This window comes from Embiotoca jacksoni, unplaced genomic scaffold, assembly GCF_022577435.1.
Source record: "Embiotoca jacksoni isolate LCO1_2020_lvr unplaced genomic scaffold, fEmbJac1.0.p SCAF_18, whole genome shotgun sequence".
In the NCBI taxonomy this organism is placed as follows: domain Eukaryota; kingdom Metazoa; phylum Chordata; class Actinopteri; family Embiotocidae; genus Embiotoca; species Embiotoca jacksoni.
Window position 1 is genome coordinate 6,836,655 of NW_027185318.1, and position 14,765 is coordinate 6,851,419.

Here is a 14,765-nt window from a genome sequence, read left to right on the forward strand (position 1 = left end):
AAAAGGTTTCAGTGTGATATTCCTTCCCACTTTCTCTCAAGATGTTTGATCTCTGAGCTCAAAAGAGGGTATTAGACTTCACAAAGGCGAGCCGTTGATACCCCAGGGATCAATACACCCTGGCTGGTCAATTCATTAGAGCCGTACAGTGATTAATTAAGTTGTCCTAACCATCGGAAGCTGGGAACGACAGAGGACGTTAAAAGGGGGCGAGAAGAAAGGGAAGAAAAAAAAAACGACTTGGCTCGACGCGGGCGGTGTGGAGTCCTGAAATGTGAAGCTCAGGCTGTGATGTGCGCTTTTGAGCTTTTCATCTGTTTTCACCCCTGTCTGCTCTGTCCTTGGAGCTGCGGCTGTTCATTAGAGGATGAGGAGGAGGCTGGATACCACAGTGTGAAATAGGGAGAGATGCTAATCCTGACAGGTTAGTCATTAAGAAGCCCTTAGAGAGGAGAAGAAGCCGAGCGGGGGGGCGGAGGGGGAGAGAGACGGAGCAGAGAGTATGAGAGAAGCCATCTTGTCTTGTTACGTCGTCAGACACAATGTGAAGCAGGGCGACCTTTGACCCCCTGCAGCCGGTTTTCTTCCCTTTCACTAATTGATTGTTTTCTTTCATGTTTGATCCACATTGTGCCGATTTCAAAGCAGAACTTTGAAATGTCACTGACTCTGTGTTAACCTTTGACTCGAAAGATATCAGCCAACAGTTTTCTGATGCTGTCATTACCCTTAACACCTTGACCATAACTGACCATATGGACAGAAAAGCATGCACACAGAGCTGAGGAACAGAGGTTACCCATTCATGTCATCATTTGTTTGTATGTGTGCGTCTACATCTATCAGGGTGCTTTCACACATAACCCGTTGCCCTTTTAGTAGTTATTTTGGTCAAAAAGCGATCATTTGAACTGGTGCTATGGACTCTGAGAGAGTATATCTAAGCAATTAAGCATGAATACAGATACCTAATTACTAATAAATCTATCTGCTGATAATGAAATGATATGACGGCAATCTTCTGATCTATATCAGCAAAGTATAACCGTTATTCACGAAGGATCCTGCACTAGGGCTTGGACAATATGCCCCCAGTATCATGATATTTGGATACCAATTCAATATGTATCACTATTTTTAAATATGATTGGCAATTCTACAAGTAGTGTGATTCAATATTATGATTTAATACATTCTGACCCTGGGGTCTGGTGTTGAAAAAAGGAAACAATCTTCTTGAGACTATGTATATGATGAGTCATATTTAAAAAAAAACAATGCACATCGCATGCAAGTCAGTTACACTGAGTTTTACTTCAGCAGCAGCAGCAGCTATAAGCCCCTTGGCTCGGTCTTAAAGCAAACAAAAAAAAAAATCTGTCATTAGGAGTACCACTTAAAGAGGTCAGTTGGCCACAGATCAATGCAGATGTCTTCTACCTATTAGCTAAATAAAGTAATGTTATAATGAAGTTAAATAAAGTACTGTTGTAATGAAATGAATCAAAGCAGAATTCACACAGAGACATGAAGCGCTGCATGTCTTTTTGTCAGTCACAAGTAAAAAGCCGCAACAACTGACCAGAAATAAAATGGCAACGGAACAGATGACTTTCCTTTTTTTTCTTTTCTTTTTTTTTTTTGTATTGATCCGGACAAAATGAAGTGAACTTCAGGTGCTAAAAAACACCCTCAATCTCTCTGCCACTGCAGCTACTTCCCTCAAGTCAGCATGACTGCCTCCTCAAAAGATTCCCTATGGCACATCTATCAACACATGCTCATTTTATGTGAGCACAAAGGTGCAACAGTCAATGCTAACACATTACCATAAAGCTGAAGGGATTCAAATTATAGACCCTTTGAAGCCGTCTAACATAAATTGGGCGAAATTACAACCCAGCGCGGGTGGCTGTCGCAGGGGCTGATGTCTACATAATTACAGTGTGCTGCCTTCCTTGGCAAGAAAAGAAGCCTGTGATGAATCTGTCTTGATTGCCAGTATTTAGCACCCTCGTCCTGATTGCACACATACATGTGATAGTTCAGGTCTTCCTCTTATGCCGTATAGCCGTCTTTGTTCCTCTCTGAGCCTGACCCTTATGTTCATTGCTCTTTTTTACAGGGACCTCCTGTCTGTCTGTTTGTCTCTGAATTTGTCTCATCCAATGCGCCCACTCCACTCCCGTGTGACGAGCAAGCCGTCAGCTCCAGGGGGGGGGGGGGACTAAAGCGGAGAGTCAAACCACCGCATTTCCATCGATAATGGTTCAATTAGTCCGGCTTTCATGTGATTTGATTGTGGCACGTATAGGCCTGGGTGTCAGGGTACACGGGATGATGGGACCAGTGGACATACAAACAATAGCAGCAGGTAAAACAATACTCTGTAATCCAAACACCCACAAAGAACTTGCACACACACACACACACACACACACACACACACACACACACACACACACACACACACACACACACACACACACACACACACACACACACACACACACACACACACAGAGTCGTGCGCATCGTCTACACCAGTCCACCCACACAAAGCTAATTACTGGCATCCTTTTCTACTTTTTTTTTTTTTTTTTTTTACCTCAGCTGTCAACACAGCACATTTCCTGCAAGGTGACGAATAAGCAAATGTAGCAAAAAAAATGTTTTTTCAATTATACTGATGCATTGCAAGATTATTGTTTCACACAAGAGATATTACCTCCATTTGGCCTTGAAAACTTGTTAGATGAGTATAATTATATATTTTCATGCAGACAAGTGATGCATTACAGTCTGCATTCTCTGACAGTTGGTATCCAAGGCTTGTGTAATAATATCATGGGGAGTTAGGATGGGAAGAAGAAGAGCTAAAAAGGAAAAAAGAAGCATAATCCACCAGTGCGATGCGGAAGCCTGTGGAATCCGGTATTCCCTTCCATCGAGGCCCTGGGGTCCCATTTTAGATAATCAGTATTTCACAAATAGGACTATTTTTTGCTTCTGTGGAAATAGCTCCTCAGATGATGGCTTCACAATGAGACAGGATGGAGCTCTCTGTGCTGGGAGAATACTTTAAATAATAAAAGCACATGGGGTTTCATGAATAGAGTATTATGGGGATGTGAATGGAAGCCCCCCTCTTCTCCCTCCCCCGCCCCCCGCCCCCTCCTCGCTCTTTCTTTTCCCTTTGCTTCCCATGCTGGCTCCAAAAACCACTCTGCCCACTGTCCAGCTTTCCCCTCAGGAAATGCAAAGAGACAGACAGAGAGACAGAAAGAGAAAGAAAGAGATACTGTTGGGCCACCGGCACATAACCCCATTAAAGCTAATATTCAGAAGTTGAAGGCTATTACATGATGTGGAATAAATATTGACTTATAGTTTAAAAATCAAAAAGCAGGGCACACCTTTTTAAACTGCATTACAGAGCGGGTGTACTAGTCTAGCTGGGGCCATGTAAAGAGTTTATTTTCATTTCAGGAGTTAGATTTATAATTTAAAATACTATTTTGATCTTAATATTGCTATTACGAACTCGGTCTCCCATATTTAGACATATCTCAGGACGTAGTGCCCTTCCAAAATAGTGTCAGGCAGAACTTGCTTTAGATGAACATTTGTATGTGGGCAAAAAGACTGATGAAAGACCAGCTCTGGCTGATGGTCAGAATGTTTAACCTTTCAAGCCTCGTCACCAGTGGAATATAGTCGGAATCATTTTCAGACAGCATCGCCAAACAAGAACACTGATATTGTAAAATTCTCCAAAACCACAAATTACTTTCAGTTCAGTTCTAAAATACAGAATAAAGTGCATGCAGCAACGATAGTATGGTTAGGGTTATACAAAGATTGGGATTTATAGCATGGACTATGGTTAACGCATGACAGGCAACTAAAACATTTTCATTTACGGTTACAGAAAAACATGGTAGTTAAAAAAAAAAAGCAAGTTTCAGGTTTATAATGGGACACAAACTCTGACCTCTTACATGAAAATCCAACAAGCAGCACGCCCATCCACCAGCCGCACCCAGAATTAGGGCACACCTATTGGCACCGGACATGAGCACTGTCTTATCATTGGGCTGCAGAATGGCCCAATATGGACCTAATTCCTCGGGATCCGGGCTGGGTTTTCCCAAAGCTCTGCAACCACAGCCTATCAAATGACTTTGGATGTTTTTGCGTCCACACAAAGGAGCCCTTGCATGTCTGCTATCATGCATGCGAGTGTGTGTGAAGCTGGCCAGAGCTCTGACAGGTGGACGTGTGTTAAAAGCACGTCCCAGAGCCTGTGGTCCTCTCCAGCGACCGGCAGAGGAGTCCGCGGCCCCGCGTCTCCTTCCCCCAGTTCACGCATCACCACCTGGCGCTCTGACAGCGGCTGCTGCCAGTCGTGGCCCCCTTGTCAAACCCTGTTGCCATACCCCTTGACACCTTCCCCCATATCTCCGCTCAAAATGCCAAAACCTCAGCCGGTGAATGTTTGATTTCTATTTATTCATGTGGCGTTCCTGCTCCCCAACCCCCCTCGCTCTTGAGTAACTTTCAAAATATACTGTATATCTAAAACACAGAGCGGGCTGCCTGTGTACGGGAGCTGTCAGGAGGCTGTCATGTTAGTCTGCTCTGCCTGGCAAACACACTGTCTTATGAATTCATGAGCTTGAAGTAGAAAAATCTCTGCAAAAGTGTGTGTGCGTGTAGCTGTCTGTGTGTACATATGTTTACTTTTGATTAGACATTTCCATGTAGGTGGCACTGCTTTGACGACAGGCAGCACTAATATAAAACTTAAAATAAAAAGTTTTTACAAGTTTTAGTAAAAGGTCCTCTTCTGTCGTTAAAAGAAAATCCCTAAAAACTCATGGCTGGCAATCAAAATTACAGATTTAGTCGATTTGTCATGTCTTTTTAATGCCTTAAAGTGACTTGGATGTAACTCCACACCTTTGCCTTCATTCAGTATGCACACATCTATAAATATCCAAATAGACTACGCCTCTGTCTCCACCCACCCTCCACTGCTTGCCTGCAGCCCAATGATATAGAAAGCCCCGCCCCCAAATTGAGGAGATTGTTCCCTCGGGTGTGGGATGTATGAAACCCTGGCTGTCTGAATCTGTGGTTTGTAGACTTTCAGACTCTCACTGCAAAGTGGAAATGCTCAGCCATGGTGTTGCCTGTTTATATCATACTAACAACACCTCTTGGACTTGACAATAGGATTACAAATTTGGAGGAGGCCTGCACGATTTGACCGTAAGCATTTATAAAGTTGCCACATATTTTGAGCAGTCAGATTCCCCGACCTGTCTGACAGAAGATTTTTCAGCTCCTCTAGTTTTCCATGTAAAAGTTCTCATCTAATCAGCCCTCAGTCTGGACTGATTTAACATCTGAGCCCATCTCTGCCTGTCCTTAATCAAGCCCTCATCATGTTTCCTGCGCTCCATGAATGATTCACTGTCAGGCAGAAGCGAGCACGTGGACAGCCTCCAAAGGACTTGTTTTCTGTCTAGAAGTTCTGTTACATCTTTCAGCCTTTTAAGATGAAACTAAATTATTCTGGGGGCTTGAAGGATGAAGGGGAAGATTCTCATAATATCACAGAGGACTTCTCTCTGACAAACCTTTGCCACAGCGGTGCTCTGCAGGTCAACGACACTTCAATGTGAGACCAGAGTTCTGCTGTTATAAAATCCTTTATAAGTTCAAGTAGGTTTTGTGGACAACAACCTCTAAAGACACAAACTGTGTTCGAGACGTGCGTCCCTACACACACAACTGCACAGCATTAACATGGAACATTTCATTTTCTTTTTAAGAATAATGAATTCGTTGTAAGTAGGTATCACCTCTTATTTGTGTCACGACTCACCACCCACTAAATTCTTACATTTTTTTCGACACAAAATAGGCCTACTGCTGCAGCTCCCATTAATGCGGAGGAATCCCTCATCTTAATTTGAATCTGTTTCATCCCTAAAGTCCTTTTTCAACATTTGTCATCACATGCATGAATGTAGTGACATATGCAAAGACATTTGAAATATAGCTTCTTGGCAAACACATCATCAACATGGATGAGATGTCCTTCTGGACATAAAATGGAAATTTGTCCTGCTGATGAATATCATGTGATATAAGTAAAAGGTAAAAAAAAAAAACAATTGTTTTATGAATGTTTGCTTTCGTTTTATCATAAGTTTAGACATTACTATCTCTAAACAAATACATTTAAAGAGCAAATAGCTTTAATTGATATTTTATTTGAAGTCAGTGATCATATTTAAATCCCTATATGAGAAACAGTATGTCCTTCTGTTTTTCCTCGCACTTGCTCCCTGCCTCTTCTTCCCGCATTAATCCTTTGTCCTTCCTCTCACCTCCATCCCTGACCCCCCAGTTCAACATTTGCTCAGCTAATAAGCATAGCATTTCAGCTGAAAGCATTTCTTTTTTTCTCGTGATTTACCGCGCACCACGGCAGCTCTCCAAATTAGAATGTTTATTTATGGCCATCAATATTTAATTGCGTTTACTCTAATCTTGCGTTAGCGGGTTCAGAAGTCTCTGCATGGCTGTTTAAATATTAAAATTAATTGGAGCGGAGATACTGTAAAGAGGCTTGACTTAATTGTTCTGGGAGAACAGGTAGCTTCAGAGGCCTTGGCATGCAGAAGGCACCACAGGCACACAAACACATACACGCGCACGCGCACACACACACACACACACACACACACACACACACACAGTGCTCTCACCAGATGAGTTCTTTGAGATTTACTATTAAACGCACAAAACAGGACTCTTGGTCCACAGCTGAGTTGTTGTGCAAAGTGTTTATCAAGTTTGTTCAGTCATCTGTAGCCCAAGTTAACATGGTTAGCACCAACAGAGCAGATATTTTAAGTCCATTCTAGTTTTTACCTCCCACGTGATACAGCATGGGGACACGTCATGCATGCAGTGACTTTAATTAAATATACGATGCATTTTAAATTACATTTTACTTGGTGGATTTTAGATCATATATAACGAGATGACCATTATCTCATGTCCATCACAAATAAACATTATTGGGAGCAGCAACAGCACAGGAAGCGAGCAGAGAAAGCCAAAAATATGACAGAAATGAAAGGTGACGCCTTCGGTACATACAGTGAACTCATGTTTCTTCAACAGTCATCCGAGAAAAACAAATGCCATATTACTTTAGTGCAAAACAACCACAACGACACCTGATCTGACTGTCATCAGACTATTGAATAGACAGTTATCATCACACATCTGTCCTAAATGTATGGACAGTAGAGGCTTGTTAAACCCAATGGGCAAACTGCACCTACTGGTAGTTTGTGCCATTTAACGCACATAAATTAACTTATACAATGGTTTTAAATAACAAAACATCATTCCGAAACTTAACCGAGCGGTTTCGGTGCCTGAACCTAACCTAATTGTGTCACAACATGAACCATGTGCTTATTATTGTTACCATGACAGTGAATGCCCAGCACACCTTTCATTGAAGTTCCGGTACGAGTTCAAATTCAGTTAAGGGCACCCAATACTTTAGTTTAAGTTTACCTGTAATCCCAAGTGGAGCATCCAGTGTGTCCAAATCCATGGAGCGGCTCCTCCACTCTTCCACATGCAGCAGCAGTGGTGTTTGGCCTCCCACGAGCTGAAAATCCTCCGTCATTCTCTCTCATAAAATGACTCCGGGAAAAAAAACCACCCTGCATTTTGTACTGTGTGAATATTAATTAAACGTGCCGATAGTTGGCAGTTTTGTCGTGTTTTTGTGCAGTGCGTTAAAACTCTGACTAAACACCAAGTTAAACCATATAGCCAATAAAGATAGAGTTGTGAATAAAGTTCAGCATTTAGTGTCACTTTTATTTATTAACAAGCCAGCGGAAACTGTAAATATAAACAATACAGAAAAAGATTCAGTGTCCGTGTTCTTAACATTGCATTGTGCACAGTTGTGCAGAAATTGTTTCTACATAACTTATTGAACGTGACCAAGAAAATCTTTACAACTGTGATCTTTAACGTGTCAAATAGACAAACTTACAGCTTTGCCTCTGAATAGTTTTCAGTGAATGAAAATGGATTATATTCCAAGCATGCATACATGTCTGTCTCATCTTTTTCAAAAACAGGAAGAGCTAAACAGGAAGTGACTAAACAGCAAGTGACGAATCCAGAAGTGACTAAACAGGAAGTGATGAATCAGGAAGTGATTTTGTTGCATGACATAAACTGTTTTCACTCCAAATAGGTACCAACCACCATTACTTCGGAAAGTTAAACACATGCCTTAAAGGCACACAGTTTTCTCATAGTATTTTATCATTCTTATTGTTTCTTTAAATGCTCATAAAACCATAACTCAAAATGTTGTAGGTGACTAGTAAAATTGCTAGAAAACCAATGTTGTTAAAGCAATGAAATTTCACATTTAAATATATTACACAATAATGTTTGCAATGCTGGGTTTCTATTACACACTGTGTTTATTTGATTTTTTTTTTTTCTGTTAATGTCACAAAAATAAACAAATGTTCAGTGTTGAGTTTGAGTGAGCAGAGAAAAAGTATATACACTCACCAGAGAATAACCATGAAAACAGGCTGTAATGAAAACTGCAATATTAACCCTACAATTAAATTGAAGTGTGGTCTGTTACATCAGAACATTATTCTATTCTTCTTCTTGCTATTTTGAAGCCAGAAGTGACCACATTTGGACGAGCTGGGAAGCAGCCAGCAGTGACTCTGACTGGATCTGATTGGGAAAAAATGACTGCACTATCGGCCTGTCAATCAAACAGACACCCTCCCCCCCCAAATATACGACTTCAAAGGCATACATTTGAATTAATCATGGGATTATTTTCAGAAAACTAATAAAAGGAAGTGGCTTTACTGATTGACACTATTATTAAGAATTATTGACTCTGCATTTCATGTCAGAAATTGAATGAGGGTGTATGAAGCCAGAGTGTTTTTGGAGCCAGCCCCTAGTGGCCCTCGATGGTATTGCACTTCCGCATTGGCCTCACTTTTCCAACCCACAAGCTACGCCCTTATATACAGTCTATGGATTCAATAACCAGATTTGTTTCAGTGTGGCAAAGTTTGCCAACATCTTTTAGTTTGGTTGTCTTTGACATAGTGTACTTTGGGTATGATTAAGCGCAGCTTGGTTGGCTGAGGTATGAAAACAGGTCTGGAAAGCAGCAGAGAGCCTGTGTTAGACCTCAGGTTATGCTGTTGAGGTGATTTAAATAACACTGTCTGTCTCTCATTTCATTAATACACTTTCCCTCTCTCACAGAGCCTCGGGGCATACAGCTACAGCCGCGACAGAATGAAATTCTGTTTTTCAAAATGAGCAGCATACTCGAAAGCGATGGTAATCTCAGATGTAGAAATTGGAAAAGTCAGCACAGCAAATGCATCAGCAGCTTTCCTCCAGACAAACATGCAATATTGATTCTCTTTTCTGAACAGGTCATATTTTATGTATTTGTTTTAAAGATTTTGATATTGTGCTCCAGCACTCTTCAGGTTTCGGGAGGACTTTTGCCTGTAAATGGACATTAATGATGACTGAAGCAGACATACACTCACTGCCTGTTCACCTCAGAAACCTGGTCACCTAATAAATCTTAATTGGGTATGTTTGTGTGTGAGTGTGCCGCGTGCGAAGGGCTATGTGATGTGTCCCAGTTGGGTCTGCAATCATAACGTTTATTTATTCACATCTGCATCGTTCAAATTTAAATACGTCGAAATCCAAACAGATAAATTAACTTCATCGCTCTCAGACACTATGAAGGAGTTTATTTATAATGATGTACAAGTAAATAACAAAATAAACAAATGCAAGGAGAGAGCGAGGCAGGGAGAAAAAAAAAATTAACATCCTCAGATAATATTTCTGTGAAGCACCATAGCTAACAGTCACTCTTCCAGCCAATTCAGCTGACAGTGAATTGTCAAATGTGAGGACATCAAGAAGACAGATTCCTTCATAAAAACTGTCTTCAGTGCCACATCAACAGCAGCAGGAAATTAACTGGGGTTTGAATTGCAAAGGACTGCGATGCGATGAGGTCTATGATCATTACCCGAGGAGGAGGAGGAGGAGGAGGGCGATGGATGGGTGGATGAATGAATAGATGCAGTACGTCTGAGTCCCCCGTCACCTCCACATCCATTCTGAACTGTCCTCGTGCCTCATGCAAGTACTTTGCATCTCTCCTGATTCATTTCTGCATGTATATTACATGACTGTGAAAACATTTGCAGGGCTGCCAGTCTGGCGCCTCTTTGCGCAGCTCTGTGGGTTAATCCACACTGACTCTCATGACTTAATCTGCTACCTCTAAATGCAACACAGTTATCCTCCCGGGCTCTGCTTCCAACAAGTTCAATATCATACAAATCGCACCGTTTTGTTCTATACGTGCTTCTGAATAATAGTGACAGCTGACCTCAAAAACAGACTGATTACGTGACATAAAATTATGGCACTATTCAAGGTAAAGTTCCCTAATGGCAGAGTGAAAAGGGTTTTCATAAACCGAATGCTCTGCATTTTCAACAGCTGAATGCTTAAATGCTGAGTGATGAATTTCAGGTGCTAAATAGAATGCTTTTAGAAATGAACTCTTCATTTGAATTCCACACCTCCTAAACTCTGGCGCCTCGGTGAAAAGAAACCAATACAAAAGTAGAAAGGACTTCACCTGCTTCTAAACTACTAGGAACAAAATGTATATCGCGTTAGTCTGATATTTTACTTCGCTTGCTTTTCAGCATCCAACATCGTCTCTGTATTGAATACTGAATCTGAATGTTACATGCAAAATAAAATGCTCATTTTTATCTCACATTTTATTTTGGTGTAGTTGTGAAGCCTCTAAATCTGTTTAGAAGATTTGAGGAAATGTGAAGCGGTCGTTCCCGTTGGCCTTTGCACTAGTTTTAGAGGCAAAAAGAAGGAAGTCCCAGTTTTCTCGAAGCAGGTAATCTCATGTCGAAAGCTGATAATAAATCTGCCCCTGACTACCATTTCAATGCAGGTTTTAGCGACAAATGACAAGGAAAGAGGGATGATCTGAGAGGGAATCCAAATGGAGATGAGAAGAATGCGTTGAGATTTAGGAAAGAAGGGGAAGGTGATGGGACGTGTGCGTGTGATTGTGTGTGTGTGTGTGTGTGTGTGTGTGTGTGTGTGTGTGTGTGTGTGTGTGTGTGTGTGTGTGTGTGTGTTAAAGGGTCTGACTGCTTTAAATTAGATGGCACATTGCTGCAACGGCTGAAGAATTTTATTAAGAGTCTTTATATCTTCTGCCTTAAGCCGCCCCGATCAGCATAATCCCTGTCCAAACAAGAGATAATGAATCTTCTCTTTTAGTATTGGGTTAGATAGAGGAAAACATGATGCCAGTGAAGGGAGGGAGAAGGGCACAAATTATTGGATTTAGATTAGGAGAGGCCTATTTTAATGGGTTTGAAGTAATACCACAATGTTAATGAAAAGTTGCCCCAGGCCTGCATGATTGGGAGTGGAGGTATGTGTGTGTGTGTGTGTGTGTGTGTGTGTGTGTGTGTGTGTGTGTGTGTGTGTGTGTGTGTGTGTGTGTGTGTGTGTGTGTGTGTGTGTGCGTTGTGTGTGTGTGAGAGAGAGAGACAGAGAGAGAAAGAGAGAGAAAGAGAGAGAGAAAGCAGATTGGCCAATAAACTGTGCTTAACATGGCTCATGGAAAACGGCCAGCTCTGTGGGTCCGGATGTTTTGTTTTGTTTTTTGGACTCTTTGTCACGCTGTCCAATCGTGTTTCTTATGTTCTGATTTAGTTACTAGCATTTATTCACGATGACTTGTGTGGCTGCGTATGTGCTTATGAGCTGCTCGTGTGTGGATGGACGTGGTTGGATCAGACAGGCGCACACGGCTGTTGAAGTTTGTTCATCTACGTATATGTGTTTGATTAACATTTTCTCCTCCGGTTTGTTCAAAGACAGTTAACGCAGCAGTACAGAATAACACATTTAATTAAACTCTTTTATGTTTGCTGGTTTATCTGCATGAGCACGGCTGTATTTCATCCAGTTTCGAAATGACCTTGGCAACACTTTTGATCTTGTTCTGCTTCTCCAAACTTGCTTCTTTTTTTTTCTTTTTTAAATGTGCATTGTTGAGGTACTTGCTTCTTTTGCTTCTCTCCACTCTGTAGGTGTTTTTTATTTTTTTTATTTCTATTATTATTATTATTAATAACAATAAAATACAGCCTTATTGAAAAGCTACAGTGGAAATTCCTGCAGGGTATAGGTAATGTATTCATCCAAATATAGGATGGAGTGGCGAACATCATGCAGAGCAACAAAAACACACCTTAGTCGGGTTCTATTTTTATGTATTTCTTTGCTAAACCAAAGGGACTGCACACAATATGAGCTTTATCAAAAGAATTTCTCTTACATTTTCAGGAGGTTGGTATAATGAGATGCTCTGTACCTGTTGTGAAGGTTTAAAAAAAAAAAAAAAATGTGAACATCCTTTCAATTTCTCAAGCTCGCCTTCGTGGCATATAATCAGCCAGCCTTTGGTCTCTAAAGCCCAGTTTACATTCACACGCACTCGTTGCCACTCTTTTAAGCAGAGCAGCGCAAATTGATCAAAGTTGAAATATCTCAATCTTGGCATTGAACTAAATAACCACAGATCGCAAATACACATTTAAAGGAATTCTGTCTGCCCGCCTTCGTCTCTCCATGAGACAAAGTGATGCAGTGTAGAGGTGGACGAGCTGAAAGAACAGAGACAGAGGGAGAGCGGCTGCACAGGCTGTACTCAGGCAGATATGAAAAAGAGCTGCACCGGCAGATACGAGCAAAATGCGAGACAGGCAGAGATGCAGACGGTGATAAGAGCAGACATGTACAAGCCTCTCTGTGGCCTCGGTCTCCCGGGTGAACACAGCCCAGACTTACCTCCGTACTGCGCGAGGAAGCAGGTGTAAATATCCTGCGTTGTTCAGCTGCGTTTTCTACCCTAAAGAAAGAACTGGAATGTGTTTGTTTTTACCGAAACACATTCAGAGAAAAAGGTGGCCATCCAGTGGTCATATTCTGATAATTGGAAGAAAAAAAGAAGAAAAAAAAACAGTGCATTTTTGGTTCCGGCTACTTAACTTACTGCTTTTCTCAGCAAATTTTTTGTTTTTTTTAACTTTGGACTGAAATCCAGCAATCTGAAGACATCATCCAGGACATCCGGGGAAATTGTGATGGGAATTTGCTGTTATCGTGGATGTTATTGTTATACTTGCAGCCTTACAAAGAAGCTTTCATCAAAAGCACACGACAGCCATGACATCTCTTTTTATAGCAGAAAAATAAATGAGCGCAAGAGGACAACTAAAACAAAAACAAATAAGCAGAAAAACAACAAGTAAAGGAGAAATATTACTAATTAATTATAAAAACAGGAAAAATACATTGAATTCATGGTTTAAATTGGCAAAAGTTCACAAACATTAAGTTGGAAACAAAAACATTATAAACATTATGGAACACGTCTGAAATCACTCAAATAGTGCAATATCTGTGTTTGAATGATGATTTATTGATAAATAAAACCCTGGTTTATGACATGATAAATATCATGTGTTTGCCTCTCAGATGTTGAAGATATGGAAATATACTTGTTAACATGGAGCCATTATTAGTTACTGAGGCATTGAAAGCGAATCACACAGTACCTTCTAATAACTTCACAGCAAGACGTATGAAGCGCCAAATTCCCTCATTTCACTAATTACCCCACAATTATTTGTCCCTCCTGTGCCAATTACAGCTGTATTGATGAAGACCCCAGAAGTGCCATCGTAATAATTAGCAGAGGGATATTACACGTTTCCATGTGCTCACTGGGAGGTGTCACCTGTTTGGAGCTGTGCGGCGTAGTGACAGCCCGGTGCTGCATTACACCAGACTATGAAATTGATGCGGCTGTCGGCTTCAATCGGAGACATAATGTCCTGGACGGGAGAATTGGGACTGGTCTGGAGAAGGGGCAAAGGATGAGGAGGAGGAAAAATCACACAACGACGACTCCCATTTTAGGTGAGAACAGCCATTAAAATAAAATGATGTATCAGATTGACTCGTGTTTGATTAATTATTAATATTGTCACATCCCCTCGAGTGTATCTGCACAAAGGTAGTTCATTATATTTTATCAGAAATCCATTTAAAAAGTTGCAAGATTTTAATTGAGTCATGACTACTGACACGTACACATAAAGTTGTGCAAACAAAATGGCAAATCTTTGTTTTATTGTGTGTGTGCGTGTTCGTGTGCGTGCGTGTGTGTGTGCGTGCGTGTGTGTGTGTGTGTGTGTGTGTATGCTGGTGGGAGTGCATTCATGAGTGCCTGCCAGGCCACAGTGTTGAGATTTAGTGCGGATGCAGATCTGACAAGGCAGATTAATCCGGGGGAAAAAAAAGAAAAAAAGAAAATCTGTCCTTTCTAATGTTTACACCCGCTGCGTGCCCATATTAATTACAGACACGCACACAGGAAGTACAAATCCGGGGACAATGTAGTCATTTGTCTCCCTCAACACACACACACACACACACACACACTCACACACACTCGCGCACACACACACTCAAGAAAAGATAGCACCGTGCCAATGTGACATCTCTTCGTGCCT